Raw genomic sequence first — 14,516 nt, 5'->3', positions numbered from 1 at the left:
CATGGGAAATAGATGGGGAAACAGTGGAAACAGTGTCAGACTTTATTTTTTGGGGCTCCAAAATCACTACAGATGGTGATTGCAGCCATGAAATTAAAAGATGCTTACTCCTTGGAAGAAAAGTTATGACAAACCTAGATAGCATATTAAAAACAGAGATATTACTTTGCCAACAAAGGTTCGTCTAGTCAAGGCTATGGTTTTTCCTATGGTCATGTATGGATGTGAGAGTTGGACTGTGAAGAAGGCTGAGTGCCGAAGAATTGATGCTTTTGAAATGTGGTGTTGGAGAAGACTCTTGAGAGTCTCTTGGACTGCAAGGAGATCCAACCAGTCCATTCTGAAGGAGATCAGCCCTGGGATTTCTTTGGAAGGAATGATGCTAAAGCTGAAATTCCAGTACTTTGGCCACCTCATGCGAAGAGTTGACTCATTGGAAAAGACTCTGATGCTGCGAGGGATTGGGGGTAGAGGAGAAGGGGACGACAGAGGATTTGATGGCTGGATGGCATCACTGACTCAATGGATGTGAGTCTCAGTGAACTCTGGCAGTTGGTGATGGACAGGGAGGCCTGGCATGCTGTGATTCATGGGGTCACAAAGAGTCGGACACGACTGAGCGACTGAACTGAACTGAACTAGGTTTGTTATAGCTTTCTTTCCAAGGAGCAAGCATCTTTCAATTTCATGGCTTCAGTCACCAGCCTCAGTGAGGAAAATAAGGATATCTCAAAGCAAATAATAAAAGACAGAATGTTAAAAAGCATGTTCAGAGCAAGTCACCCAGTTAAAAGTAAGATTTTTGAGCCTGAATAAGTGGTCAAAACCAGGGAATCAAATTTGGGAAAGCTTCCTTTTCACGTTATGTTGAAGGAAATCTTTCCTGGAATGATCTTATATTCAAGAGGTCGACGAGCCAGCCATGGCTGGAAAATCTCTCTTTTCTACCCTCTATCAATCAGAATAATGGTTCTCCTAGAAAACTATATTCTTCTTATGCAGGTACTATGTTCTGACATGAAAGTTATATTCAGAAACCAGTATCTGAAGATGCCCTACCAGTATATATGGAAAATTTGGAAAACCTTTCTCAGAAATAAATGCAACAAATGATCTTTGCTTCTTTCTGTTGTTCTGTACAGTCAGCAGAGGTACAACTGCCAATGAGTTAACATTTTATGTATCGAATATGATGTCATAATTTTTGCTCAGACACACATCTTTTAATGAGACTATCAATACCAGGCCTGGCGGGGAGGAGCCAAGATAGCAGAGGAGTAGGACGGGGAGAACACTTTCTCCCCCACAAATTCATCAAAAGAGCATTTAAAAGCCAAGTAAATTCCACAAAACAACTTCTGAATGCCGGCAGAGGACATCAGGCTCCCAGAAAAGCAACCCAAGTCTTCGAAAGGAGGTAGGAAAAAATATAAAAGACAAAAAAAGAGACAAAAGAGGAAGGGATGGAGTTCTGTCCCAGGAAGGGAGTCTTAAAAAGAAAGAATTTTCCAAACATCAGGAAACCTTCTCACTGCTGAATCTGTGCCTAGCTTTGGAAGCACAGAGGGCAACATAACAGGGAGAAAAAATAAATAAACAATTAAAACTCACAGATTGTGAGCCCTACGGTTACTCCCCCAGCGGAGAAGCAGTGCAGACACCTGCACATGCCATTAGCAAGCGGGGGCTGGGCAGGGAGGCACGGCACGGGCTGCATCGCTTAGAGTAAGGACCTGGCCTGAATACCCTGAGCGCTATCTGAGTGAAATAATCTGGGCTAGCAAACCAGACTGTGGGATATCTATCACATGAAAAGCCAGCCCTAACCTAAGACACCACCAGGCCAGTGCAAAGGACTGAACAGAGATAGCCGGCTGCAGACCTTCCCCCTCCGGTGACACACAGCCAGGGCCGGAAGGGGGGCAATTGCAGCCCCAGAGAGACATTATCTATAAAACTGTAAGCAGGCTTCTTTGCTACCTAAAAGTTCTTGGGGGTCTGGATGGTCAACATCTGCCTGAGAAGGTGCGCCCGTTGTACACCTAGATAACTGAGTGGCGGGGGAGGTGATAAGTTGCAGCAATCGTGCTCACTAAACACCTCATCACCTGAGCTGCTTGGACCTGGGAAGGGCACAAAACGCAGGCCCAACCAAGTCTGTGCCTCTGAGGACTACCTGAGTGCCTGAACCTGAGCAGCTTGGACCTGGGAGGTGCAGGCAGCCCAGGGCCAGCCACGGATGGTTCCTGGCAGAACAACCTAAGGCCTGAGCAGTGTGGGCAGGGAGGCTACACGCGCTGTGACTGGGGGCAGACCCAATGTGGCTGAGGCACTGTTAGCACACGCCAGTGTTACTTGTTTGCAGCATCCCTCCCTCCCTCCCCACAGCACAACTGAAAAAGTGAGCCTAAAAAGAAAGAAAGCAAAAAAAAAAAAAGTGTCCTCCACCATCCCCTTTGTGTCAGGGCGGAAACCAGACACTGAAGAGTCCAGCAAACAGAAGAAGCTATAACAGAGGGAACCGCCTTGGAAGCTACAGGCAATAGATTAAAACCCTGTTGTTACTACCGATTACATAGGAAGGGGCCTAGAGATCTTGAGAAATAAAAGTCGGACCAAGGAACTAGCCAAAAATGAGCTGAACCCACAATACTCACAACAAAACCAGAGAAAGTCCTCGATATATTTTTACTATTTTTACGATCATTCTTTCTTTCTTTTTTTTTAATGTAAAAAAAAATTTAAGTCCTCTATTATTCCTTTAATTTTCACTTTTATAACCTATTACTTTGAAAAAAAAAAAAAGACTTTATTTTGTTTTCCTCAGCAAACTTCATATATATATATTTTATAATTTTTTGACCTTGTTTTTTTTTCTTCTTTTCTTTAACATTGTAGTTTTGAAATTCCAAACTCTACTCTAGATTTTTAATTTTATCTTTTTGATATTTGTTATCAATTTTGTACCTATAGTTTTTTTATAATTTCTGTGACTTTTTTTTTCTCTGTTTCTTTCTCTTCTTCTTTTATATAACATTGTATATCTGAAATTCCAAACTCTACTCTAGATTTTTAATTTATGTCTTTTGGTATTTGATATCAATTTTGTACGTGTATTTTCTTTATAATTTTTGCAACATTTTTTTTCTCTCTTTATTTTTCTTCTTCTTTTTTTTAACATTGTATTTTTGAAATTCCAAACTCTACTCTAGACTTTTAACTTTTGCTTTTTAGTATTAGTTATCAATTTTGTACCTATATTTTCTTTATAATTTTCGCGACCTTGTTTGTTTTTGTTTGCTCGTTTTTTCTCTCTTTCTTTTCCTTCTTCTTTTCTTTAACATCGTATTTTTAAAATTCCAAACTCTACTCTAGATTTTTAATTTTTGCTTTTATGTATTTGTTACCAATTTTATACCTTTAAGAACCCAATCTTCAGTACCCATTTTTCACTAGGAAACGAGATTACTGGCTTAACTGTTCTCTCTCCCTTTAGACTCTCCTTTTTCTCCACCAGGTCGCCTGTGTCTCCTCCCTAACCCCTCTCTACTCTACCCAACTCTGTGAATTTCTGTATGTTCCAGACGGTGGAGAACACTTAGGGAACTGATTACTGGCTGGATCTGTCTCCCTCCTTTTCATTCCCCCCCCCTTTTATCCTTCTGGCCACCTCTGTCTCCTTCCTCCTTCTTCTCTTCTCTGTATAACTCCGTGAACATCTCTGAGCGGTCCAGTTGTGGAGTGCACATAAGGAAGTGACTACTGGCTAGCCCACTCTCTCCACTATTGATTCCACCTCATCTCATTCGGGTCACCTCTAACTCCCTCCTCCCTCTTCTCTTCTCCATGTAATGTTGTGAATCTCTCTGGGTGATCCTCATGGTAGAGAAACTTTTCATCTTTAACATAGATGTTTTATTAATGGTGCTGAACAAATGGTGCTCAACTCTGGAGGCAACAAATAGTAGAATAACAGAGGCACAAGATAGGATTAGTGAATTAGAAGATAGAATGGCAGAAATAAATGAATCAGAGAGGATAAAAGAAAAAAAAATTAAAAGAAATGAGGACAATCTCAGAGACCTCCAGGACAATATTAAAGGCTACAACATTCGAATCATAGGGGTCCCAGAAGAAGACAAAAAGAAAGACCATGAGAAAATACTTGAGGAGATAATAGTTGAAAACTTCCCTAAAATGGGGAAGGAAATAATCACCCAAGCCCAAGAAACCCAGAGAGTCCCAAACAGGATAAACCCAAGGCGAAACACCCCAAGACACATATTAATCAAATTAACAAAGATCAAACACAAAGAACAAATATTAAAAGCAGCAAAGGAAGAACAACAAATAACAAACAAGGGAATTCCCATAAGGATAACAGCTGATCTTTCAATAGAAACTCTTCAAGCCAGGAGGGAATGGCAAGACATGAAAGAAAATAACCTACAGCCCAGATTATTGTACTCAGCAAGGATCTCATTCAAGTATGAAGGAGAAATCAAAAGCTTTTCAGACAAGCAAAAGCTGAGAGAATTCTGCACCACCAAACCAGCTCTCCAACAAATACTAAAGGATACTCTCTAGACAGGAAACACAAAAATTGTGTACAAATTCAAACCCAAAACAATAAAGTAAATGGCAATGGGATCATACTTATCAGTAATTACCTTAAACGTAAATGGGTTGAATGCCCCAACCAAAAGACAAAGACTGGCTGAATGGATACAAAAACAAGACCTCTACTTATGTTGTCTACAAGAGACCCAATTCAAAACAGGGGACTCATACAGACTCAAAGTGAAGGGCTTGAAAAAGATTTTCCATGCAAATAGGGACCAAAGGAAAGCAGGAGTAGCAATACTCATATCAGATAAAATAGACTTTAAAACAAAGGCTGTGAAAAGAGACAAAGATAGTCACTACATAATGATCAAAGGATCAATCCAAGAAGAAGATATAACAATTATAAATATATATGCACCCAACATGGGAGCACCGCAGTATGTAAGACAAATGCTAACAAGTATGAAAGGAGAAATTAACAATAACACAACAATAGTGGGAGACTTTAATACTCCACTCACACCTATGGATAGATCAACTAAACAGAAAATTAACAAGGAAACACAAACTTTAAGTGATACAATAGACCAGTTAGACCTAATTGATATCTATAGGACATTTCATCCCAAAACAATGAATTTCACCTTTTTCTCAGGTGCACATGGAACCTTCTCCAGGATAGATCACATCCTGGGCCATAAATCTAGCCTTGGTAAATTCAAAAAATAGAAATCATTCCAAGCATCTTTTCTGACCACAATGCAGTAAGATTAGATCTCAATTACAGGAGAAAAACTATTAAAAATGCCAACATATGGAGGCTGAACAACATGCTGCTGAATAACCAACAAATCACAGAAGAAATCAAAAAAGAAATCAAAATTTGCATAGAAATGAATGAAAATGAAAACACAACAACCCAAAACCTGTGGGACACTGTAAAAGCAGTCCTAAGGGGAAAGTTCATAGCAATACAGGCATACCTCAAGAAACAAGAAAAAAGTCAAATAAATAACCTAACTCTACCCCTAAAGCAACTAGAAAAGGAATAATGAAGACCCCCAGGGTTAGTAGAAGGAAAGAAATCTTAAAAATTAGGACAGAAATAAATGCAAAAGAAACAAAAGAGACCATAGCAAAAATCAACAAAGCCAAAAGCTGGTTCTTTGAAAGGATAAATAAAATTGACAAGCCATTAGCCAGACTCACAAAGAAACAAAGGGAGAAAAATCAAATCAATAAAATTAGAAATGAAAATGGAGAGATCACAACAGACAACACAGAAATACAAAGGATCATAAGAGACTACTATCAACAATTATATGCCAATAAAATGGACAACGTGGAAGAAATGGACAAATTCTTAGAAAAGTACAACTTTCCAAAACTCGACCAGGAAGAAATAGAAAATCTTAACAGACCCATCACAAGCACGGAAATTGAAACTGTAATAAAAAATCTTCCAGCAAACAAAAGCCCAGGTCCAGACGGCTTCACAGCTGAATTCTACCAAAAATTTAGAGAAGAGCTAACACCTATCCTACTCAAACTCTTCCAGAAAATTGCAGAGGAAGTTAAACTTCCAAACTCATTCTATGAGGCCACCATCACCTTAATACCAAAACCTGACAAAGATCCCACAAAAAAAAGAAAACTACAGGCCAATATCACTGATGAACATAGATGCAAAAATCCTTAACAAAATTCTAGCAATCAGAATCCAACAACACATTAAAAAGATCATACACCATGACCAAGTGGGCTTTATCCCAGGGATGCAAGGATTCTTCAATATCCACAAATCAATCAGTGTAATACACCACATTAACTAATTGAAAAATAAAAACCATATGATTATCTCAATAGACACAGAGAAAGCCTTTGACAAAATTCAACATCCATTTATGATAAAAACTCTCCAGAAAGCAGGAATAGAAGGAACATACCTCAACATAATAAAAGCTATATATGACAAACCCACAGCAAACATTATCCTCAATGGTGAAAAATTGAAAGCATTTCCTCTAAAGTCAGGAACAAGACAAGGGTGCCCACTTTCACCATTACTATTCAACATAGTTTTGGAAGTTTTGGCCACGGCAATCAGAGCAGAAAAAGAAATACAAGGAATCCAAATTGGAAAAGAAGAAGTAAAAATCTCACTATTTGCAGAAGACATGATCCTCTACATAGAAAACCCTAAAGACTCCACCAGACAATTACTAGAACTAATCAATGATTATAGTAAAGTTGCAGGATATAAAATCAACACACAGAAATCCCTTACATTCCTATACACTAATAATGAGAAAACAGAAAGAGAAATTAAGGAAACAATTCCATTCACCATTGCAACGGAAAGAATAAAATACTTAGGAATATATCTACCTAGAGAAACTAAAGACCTATACATAGAAAACTATAAAACACTGGTGAAAGAAATCAAAGAGGACACTAATAGATGGAGAAATATACCATGTTCATGGATTGGAAGAATCAATAAAGTGAAAATGAGTATATTACCCAAAGCAATTTATAGATTCAATGCAATCCCTATCAAGCTACCAACAGTATTCTTCACAGAGCTAGAACAAATAATTTCACAATTTGTATGTAAACACAAAAAACCTCGAATAGCCAAGGCTGTCTTGAGAAAGAAGAACGGAACTGGAGGAATCAATCTACCTGACTTCAGGCTCTATTACAAAGCCACAGTTATCAAGACAGTATGGTACTGGCACAAAGACAGAAATATAGATCAATGGAACAAAATAGAAAGCCCAGAGATAAATCCACGCACATATGGACACCTTATCTTTGACAAAGGAGGCAAGAATATACAATGGGTTAAAGACAATCTCTTTAACAAGTGGTGCTGGGAAATCTGGTCAACCACTTGTAAAAGAATGAAACTAGAACACTTTCTAACACCATACACAAAAATAAGCTCAAAATGGATTAAAGATCTAAACATAAGACCAGAAACTATAAAACTCCTAGAGGAGAACATAGGCAAAACACTCTCTGACATACATCACAGCAGGATCCTCTATGACCCACCTCCCAGAATATTGGAAATAAAAGCAAAAATAAACAAATGGGACCTAATTAAACTTAAAAGCTTCTACACATCAAAGGAAACTATTAGCAAGGTGAAAAGACAGACTTCAGAATGGGTGTGATCCAAAAGTCTACAAGCAATAAATGGTGGAGAGGATGTGGAGAAAAGGGAACCCCCTTACACTGTTGGTGGGAATGCAAACTAGTACAGCCACTATTGGAGAACAGTGTGGAGATTCCTTAAAAAACTGGAAATAGAACTGCCTTATGATCCAGCAATCCCACTGCTGGGCATACACACTGAGGAAACCAGAAGGGAAAGAGACACGTGTACCCCAATGTTCATTGCAGCACTGTTTATAATTGCCAGGACATGGAAGCAACCTAGATGTCCGTCAGCAGATGAATGGATAAGAAAGCAGTGGTACATATACACAATGGAGTATTACTCAGCCATTAAAAAGAATACATTTGAATCCATTCTAATGAGGTGGATGAAACTGGAGCCTATTATACAGAGTGAAGTAAGCCAGAAAGAAAAACACCAATACAGTATACTAATGTATATATATGGAATTTAGAAAGATGGTAACAATAACCCTGTGCACGAGACAGCAAAAGAGACACTGATGTATAGAACAGTCTTATGGACTCTGTTGCAGAGGGAGAGGGTGGGAAGATTTGGGAAAATTGCATTGAAACATGTATAATATCATGTATGAAACGAGTTGCCAGTCCAGGTTTGATGCATGATACTGGATGCTTGGGGCTAGAGCACTGGGACGACCCAGAGGGATGGTATGGGGAGGGAGGAGGGAGGAGGGTTCAGGATGGGAAACACATGTATACCTGTGGCAGATTCATTTTGATATTTGGCAAAACGAATACAATTTGTAAAGTTTAAAAATAAAATTAAAAAAATAAATAAAAAACAGGTATAATCCCCTTAAAAAAAAAAAATACCAGGCCTGCTATATCATGCTTTTAGTTTTTTAATCTAATAAAGCTAATTTGATGCCTATTAGTTTTCAGGCTATACGCTGGGATTAGAAAAAGAAAGCTGAATAATTTCATTGGAAAGAGAAACATAGGCAATATTCTGCAAAATTAAAAAGCAACAACAGTAACAAGACCCATTAATAAATGCTATGTGTTATATCAGAGTTATCAATATCCTTAATAGAGTTTGGGATTAATTTTCTGTTTAAAATAACATCATATTATGTAATATAAACATTATAAATCATTTATCTAAAATATTAAGTGACAGCTAATGATAAAGTAACAGAAATTATTGAGTGGAGACTGTAATGAATAAGAAACAAATTTTATGAATTAATATTTTTAAATCACAGTACAATCAATTTCAGTAAGAATTCTCTCAAAGCCTCCATAACATCCTTATTTCTCAAACAATATATCACTGGGTTAAATGTTGGTGTGACAATGGTATAAAAAAGAGAGAGAAATTTGTCCATTCCTATAAAATGACTGGACTTTGGTCTTAAATATGTAATGAGTCCTGATCCAAAGAATAAAGCCACAACCATGAGATAGGAAGAATGAGTGGAGAGGCCTTGGCTCGCCCAGTGGCTGAAGGCAGCTTCAAGATGGTCTCAATTATTCTCACGTAAGATCCAAGAATTAACATAAATGGAATAGTGACAACTAGAATAGCAATTACATAAAACAATATCTCAAACATAAAAGTGTCCCCAAGGGCAAGCTTAAGCACTGGATGTACATCACAGAAGTAATTAGACTGGTTAGAGCCACAGAAGGGTAGAGAAAAGATCTGGTAGGTTAACACTATGCACTGGAACTCCACTGACCCAACAGCCTGTGGCCAGTTGGACACACAGCCTACTGTTCATGAGGAGAGGGTAGAGCAGTGGGTTGCAAATGACGACATAGCTGTCATAAGCCATTGAAGTCAGAAGAAGGCACTCAGTGGCTCCAAACACCAGAAAGAAATACATTTGAGCAGCACAGGCTAGAAAGGCTATATTTCTAGTTTGTCTACTAAGATCTGTTAATAACCTGGGGACAATGACTGATACATAACATATTTCCAAGGAAGAAAAATTCCCTAGGAAAAAATATATGCACGTCTGGAAGGAAGGATCCATCTTGTTTATTATGATAATGAGACTATTTCCCATCAGAATAATCATATACATGATCAAAAACACCCCAAAAAGAATCCTTGTAGGTCAGGAATATCAGAAAAGCCAAGCAAGATGAATTCCATCAATGTAGTCTGGTTCCACTCTGGTGGATTTTACCCTCTGAATTCCATCTGTGAATAAAATGCTTAAAGTCACTCAGATGCACAGTGTCCAGCAAAAACTGGACAAAATAATTTGATGATTTCAAATTAATTCACATGATAGCTACCCCCCCTTTTTTATATTTTTGTTAATAAATCAAATGCAGCATCCTAAAATACCACAATGTAAAGTAGAAAATAATCTTAGACTCTTTCTTTTGGCTCACAATAAAGATTATGGGTTTATGAGTAACAGTAAAATAGACAATAACAAAAGCAAAAAAAAATATGTTATGTAGCCTATTTTCAGGATAAGAATTGCTGTAGGAAATGGGGGCATTTTCTTCTGAAAAATGCTTCTCTTTCCTGATCAATTTGGTTTCTATTAGCTTTTTATTTGTATTTTTCTGCCTTGAGCATCTTAATTTTCAATTTTTATATGTTTTTTTTCATGTTTTCTTTGGTGTTTCTCTTGTGAGTTGCATCTCAGGTAATCAAAGGACACTGTGATCACTAAGACTCCACTGCCAGGCCCAGTTCAGTACCACCCTCTCCCACCACCACCATGCTCCAGACCACTCTGTAAGAAAGAGACTCAAACTTTCATCAGAAAAACAAGAAATATGTTCTTGCCATCAACATGCAAATTCCATGTGATATACCACAGAAGTCTATAGTATAAATAAAACATCATAGCAAGTCATATGTTCACTTGAAGTTTAGAATATGAAATAAATAAGAATTTGATGTAACATGTCTTCAACCTCATTATGGCTGGTCCCCAGCAAACTTAGCAACTCTACTTATATTTTACATGTTGGGCCTTGAAAGGTAATTAGATAATTTTGAGGTCTTTCGGTTCAGTTCAGTTCAGTTCAGTCACTCAGTCGTGTCCAACTCTTTGTGATCCCATGAACTGCAGCACGCCAGGCCTCCCTGTCCATCACCAACTCCCGGAGTTCACTCAGACTCACGTCCATCGAGTCAGTGATGCCATCCAGCCATCTCATCCTCTGTTGTCCCCTTCTCCTCCTGCCCCCAATCCCTCCCAGCATCAGAGTCTTTTCCAATGAGTCAGCTCTTCGCATGAGGTGGCCAAAATACTGGAGTTTCAGCTTTAGCATCATTCCTTCCAAAGAAATCCCAGGGCTGATCTCCTTCAGAATGGACTGGTTGGATCTCCTTGATCCAACTTGAGAGACTCTCTCAAAGGATCCAAAGGACTCTCGAGACTCTCAAGAGTCTTCTCCAACACCACAGTTCAAAAGCATCAATTCTTTGGCACTCAGCCTTCTTCACAGTCCAACTCTCACATCCATACATGACCACAGGAAAAACCATAGCCTTGACTAGATGAACCTTTGTTGGCAAAGTAATGTCTCTGCTTCTGAATATGCTATCTAGGTTGGTCATAACTTTCCTTCCAAGGAGTAAGCGTCTTTTAATTTCATGGCTGCAGTCACCATCTGCAGTGATTTTGGAGCCCAGAAAAATAAAGTCTGACACTGTTTCCACTGTTTCCCCATCTATTTCCCATGAAGTGATGGGACCAGATGCCATGATCTTCGTTTTCTGCATGTTGAGCTTTAAGCCAACTTTTTCACTCTCCACTTTCACTTTCATCAAGAGGCTTTTTAGTTCCTCTTCACTTTGTGCCATAAGGGTGGTGTCATCTGCGTATCTGAGGTTATTGATATTTCTCCTGGCAATCTTAATTCCAGCTTGTGTTTCTTCCAGTCCAGTGTTTCTCATGAGGTCTTTAGCAGCAATTAAATAAGAAAAAGGGAAAAAATGGGTATAAAAATTTGATCATAGCAGTCACAGACCTGACAACAGACAAATGCAAAGTCAGCTTTTGCATATTTTTCTACCTCCAGATATATATTTATGAATATGCATGGGTAATTATGAAAATACATAGATATTGTGAATATGTAAAACATATTATAGACATGTGAAAGTCATGTAATATCGATTTAAAATATCTCTGTCTGAATAATTATCAGAAAGCAAGTGCCAAATGCCGTATCTCACTCACTGTCTTAAAAATGAGAGTTTGATTTCTTGTGTTTATAGCCTGCATATTTCAAGTTCAGGAGATTTATCTCATTAATGAATTTGACTGAAAGGAACTTTTTTTTTTTCATTCTTTATTTTAAAGAATACACTACTATAAAATAAGCTGGTTAAAATACTTGCTCCTTACTTTTTCTTTTTTTATATTGTGAAGAAGTCACTATGCCTTTCTCTTTTATAATTTATATTGCCTTATGTAATATACATGTCTGGTTTTATTCAAGTAACTAATTCAATCCTTACTATTTTCCCTTGAAGCTCATACCTTAAATCTATCAGTGAACTTAAATAGAAATTGTCTGTTTTTATTGTGGATACATCTCTTCATGACAAACTACATTTTTAACCTCAATAAACTGTTTATTGAGACAACTTAAGAAATAATCACAGCCTCCTCTGGGTCAATTAGTGCTGCACCAGTTTCTCTCTCTATGACATATGGTCTGGGGAGCACTAGCTACCTCCCTATGCCCCTTTATGTGTCTCCAAGTGCTCTACATCTTTGGAGAGTAGGATTATTGTCCTAGGAAAGCCTGTTTAAAATATTCACAGTCTTAAACTTGGGCAGTATCTATTTATGCAATCAGTGCATAAAAATTTTAAATTCATTAAAATACCATTCCTTAACCCCACAGAATGGAATTTGGAAATTGTCTAGAATTCACCCTTCATCTAGTTTGTTTATGAGTTAAGGTCACCATATATATATATATATATATATATATATATATATATAGAATTTATAATTAGTTGAAAGTTACATACATAAGAGAGATTGTAGTGTTAATTTTTTGCAATATGAGGCTAAACTATGTAAAATAATTCACACATTCAGCCTTTATTTATTGAAGCATTCAGTAAAACCTAACCTTAAGGTCAGATTAACCGCAACTCAATGATGGACCACAGCCTTGTCTAACTCAATGAAACTATGAGCAATGCTTTGTATGGCCACTCAAGTTGCACGGGTCATGGTGGAGAGTTCTGACAAAATGTGGTCCACTGGAGAAGGGAATGGCAAACAACTTTGGTATTCTTGTCTGGAGAACCCAATGAACAGTAGGAAAAGGCAAAAAGGAGAGGACACTGAAAGATGAACTCCCCAGGATGGTAGGTGCTCAATATGCTACCAGAGATCAGTGAAGAAATGACTTCAGAAGAATGAAGAGATGGAGCCAAAGCAAATACAACACCCAGCTGTGGATGTGACTGGTGATGGAAGCAAGGTTCAATGCTATAAAGAGCCATATGGCATAGGAACCAGTAATGTTAAGTGTGTGAATCAAGGCAAATTGGAGGTGGTCAAACAGGAGATGATAACAGTGAATGATGACATTTTATGAATCAGCAAAATAAAATGGACTTGAATGGGTGAATTTAACTCAGATGACCATTATATCTACTACACTGGGCAAGAATCCCTTAGAAGATGGAGTAGCCATCACAGTCAACAAAAAAGTCCAAAAAATGCAGTATTTGGATGCAGTCTCAAAAACGACAGAATGATCTCTGTTGGTTTCCAAGCAAACCATTCAATATCACAGTAATCCAAGTCTGTGGCCTGAGCAGTAATTCTGAAGAAGCTGAATGGTTCTGTGAAGACCTACAAGATCTTCTAGAACTAATACTGAAAAAAGATATCCTTTTCATTATAGGGGACAGGAATGTAAAAGTAGGAAGTCAAGAAACACCTGGAGTAACAGATTTGGCCTTGGAGTACAGAATGAGGCAGGAAAAAAGCTAATAGAGTTTTGCCAAGAGAACACACTGTTCATAGAAAACACCCTCTTCCAAAGACACAAAAGAAGACTCTACACATGGACATCACCAGATGGTCAACACCAAAATCAGATTGATTATATTCTTTGCGGCCAAAGATGGAGAAGCTCTATACAGTCAGCAAAAACAAGTTCCGGAGCTTGTGTAGCTGTGGCTCAGATCATGAACTTATTGGCAAATTCAGACTTAAATTGAAGAAAGTGGGGAAAACTACTACACAATTCAGGAATGATCTAAATCAAATCCCTTATGATTATACAGTGGAAGTGAGAAATAGATTTAGGGGCTAGATCTGATAGAGTGTCTGATGAGCAATGGATGGAGGTTCATGATATTGTACATGAGACAGGGAGAAAGACCATCCCCAAGAAAAAGAAATGCAAAAAAGCAAAATGGCTGTCTGAGAAGGCCTTACAAATAGCTGTGAAAAGAAGATAAGTGAAAAGCAAAGGAGAAAAGGAAAGATATACCCATCTGAATGCAGAGTTCCAAAGAATAGCAAGGAGAGATAAGAAAGCCTTCCTCAGTGATTAATGCAAAGAAGTAAAGGAAAACAATAGAATAGGAAAGACTAGAGATCTCTTGAAGAAAATTAGAGATACCAAGGGAACATTTCATGCAGAGATGGGCTCAATAAAGGACAGAAATGGTATGGAATACCTAACAGAAGGAGAAGATATTAAGAAGAACTGGCAAGAATACACAGAAGAACTATGCAAAAAAGATCTCCACAACCCAGATAATCACGATGGTGTGATCACTCACC

General features: G+C 37.9%; 1 pseudogene; it reads right to left on the bottom strand.

The window, feature by feature from the left end:
• Nucleotides 1-8,975: 8,975 nt before the first annotated feature.
• Nucleotides 8,976-9,898, bottom strand: LOC113905170 (annotated as a pseudogene).
• Between the last annotated feature and the right edge of the window lie 4,618 nt (nt 9,899-14,516).

Source organism: Bos indicus x Bos taurus, chromosome 15 (assembly GCF_003369695.1).
Source record: "Bos indicus x Bos taurus breed Angus x Brahman F1 hybrid chromosome 15, Bos_hybrid_MaternalHap_v2.0, whole genome shotgun sequence".
In the NCBI taxonomy this organism is placed as follows: domain Eukaryota; kingdom Metazoa; phylum Chordata; class Mammalia; order Artiodactyla; family Bovidae; genus Bos; species Bos indicus x Bos taurus.
The sequence above is the reverse complement of the archived record's forward strand: the minus strand, read 5'-3'. Positions and strand labels throughout refer to the sequence as shown.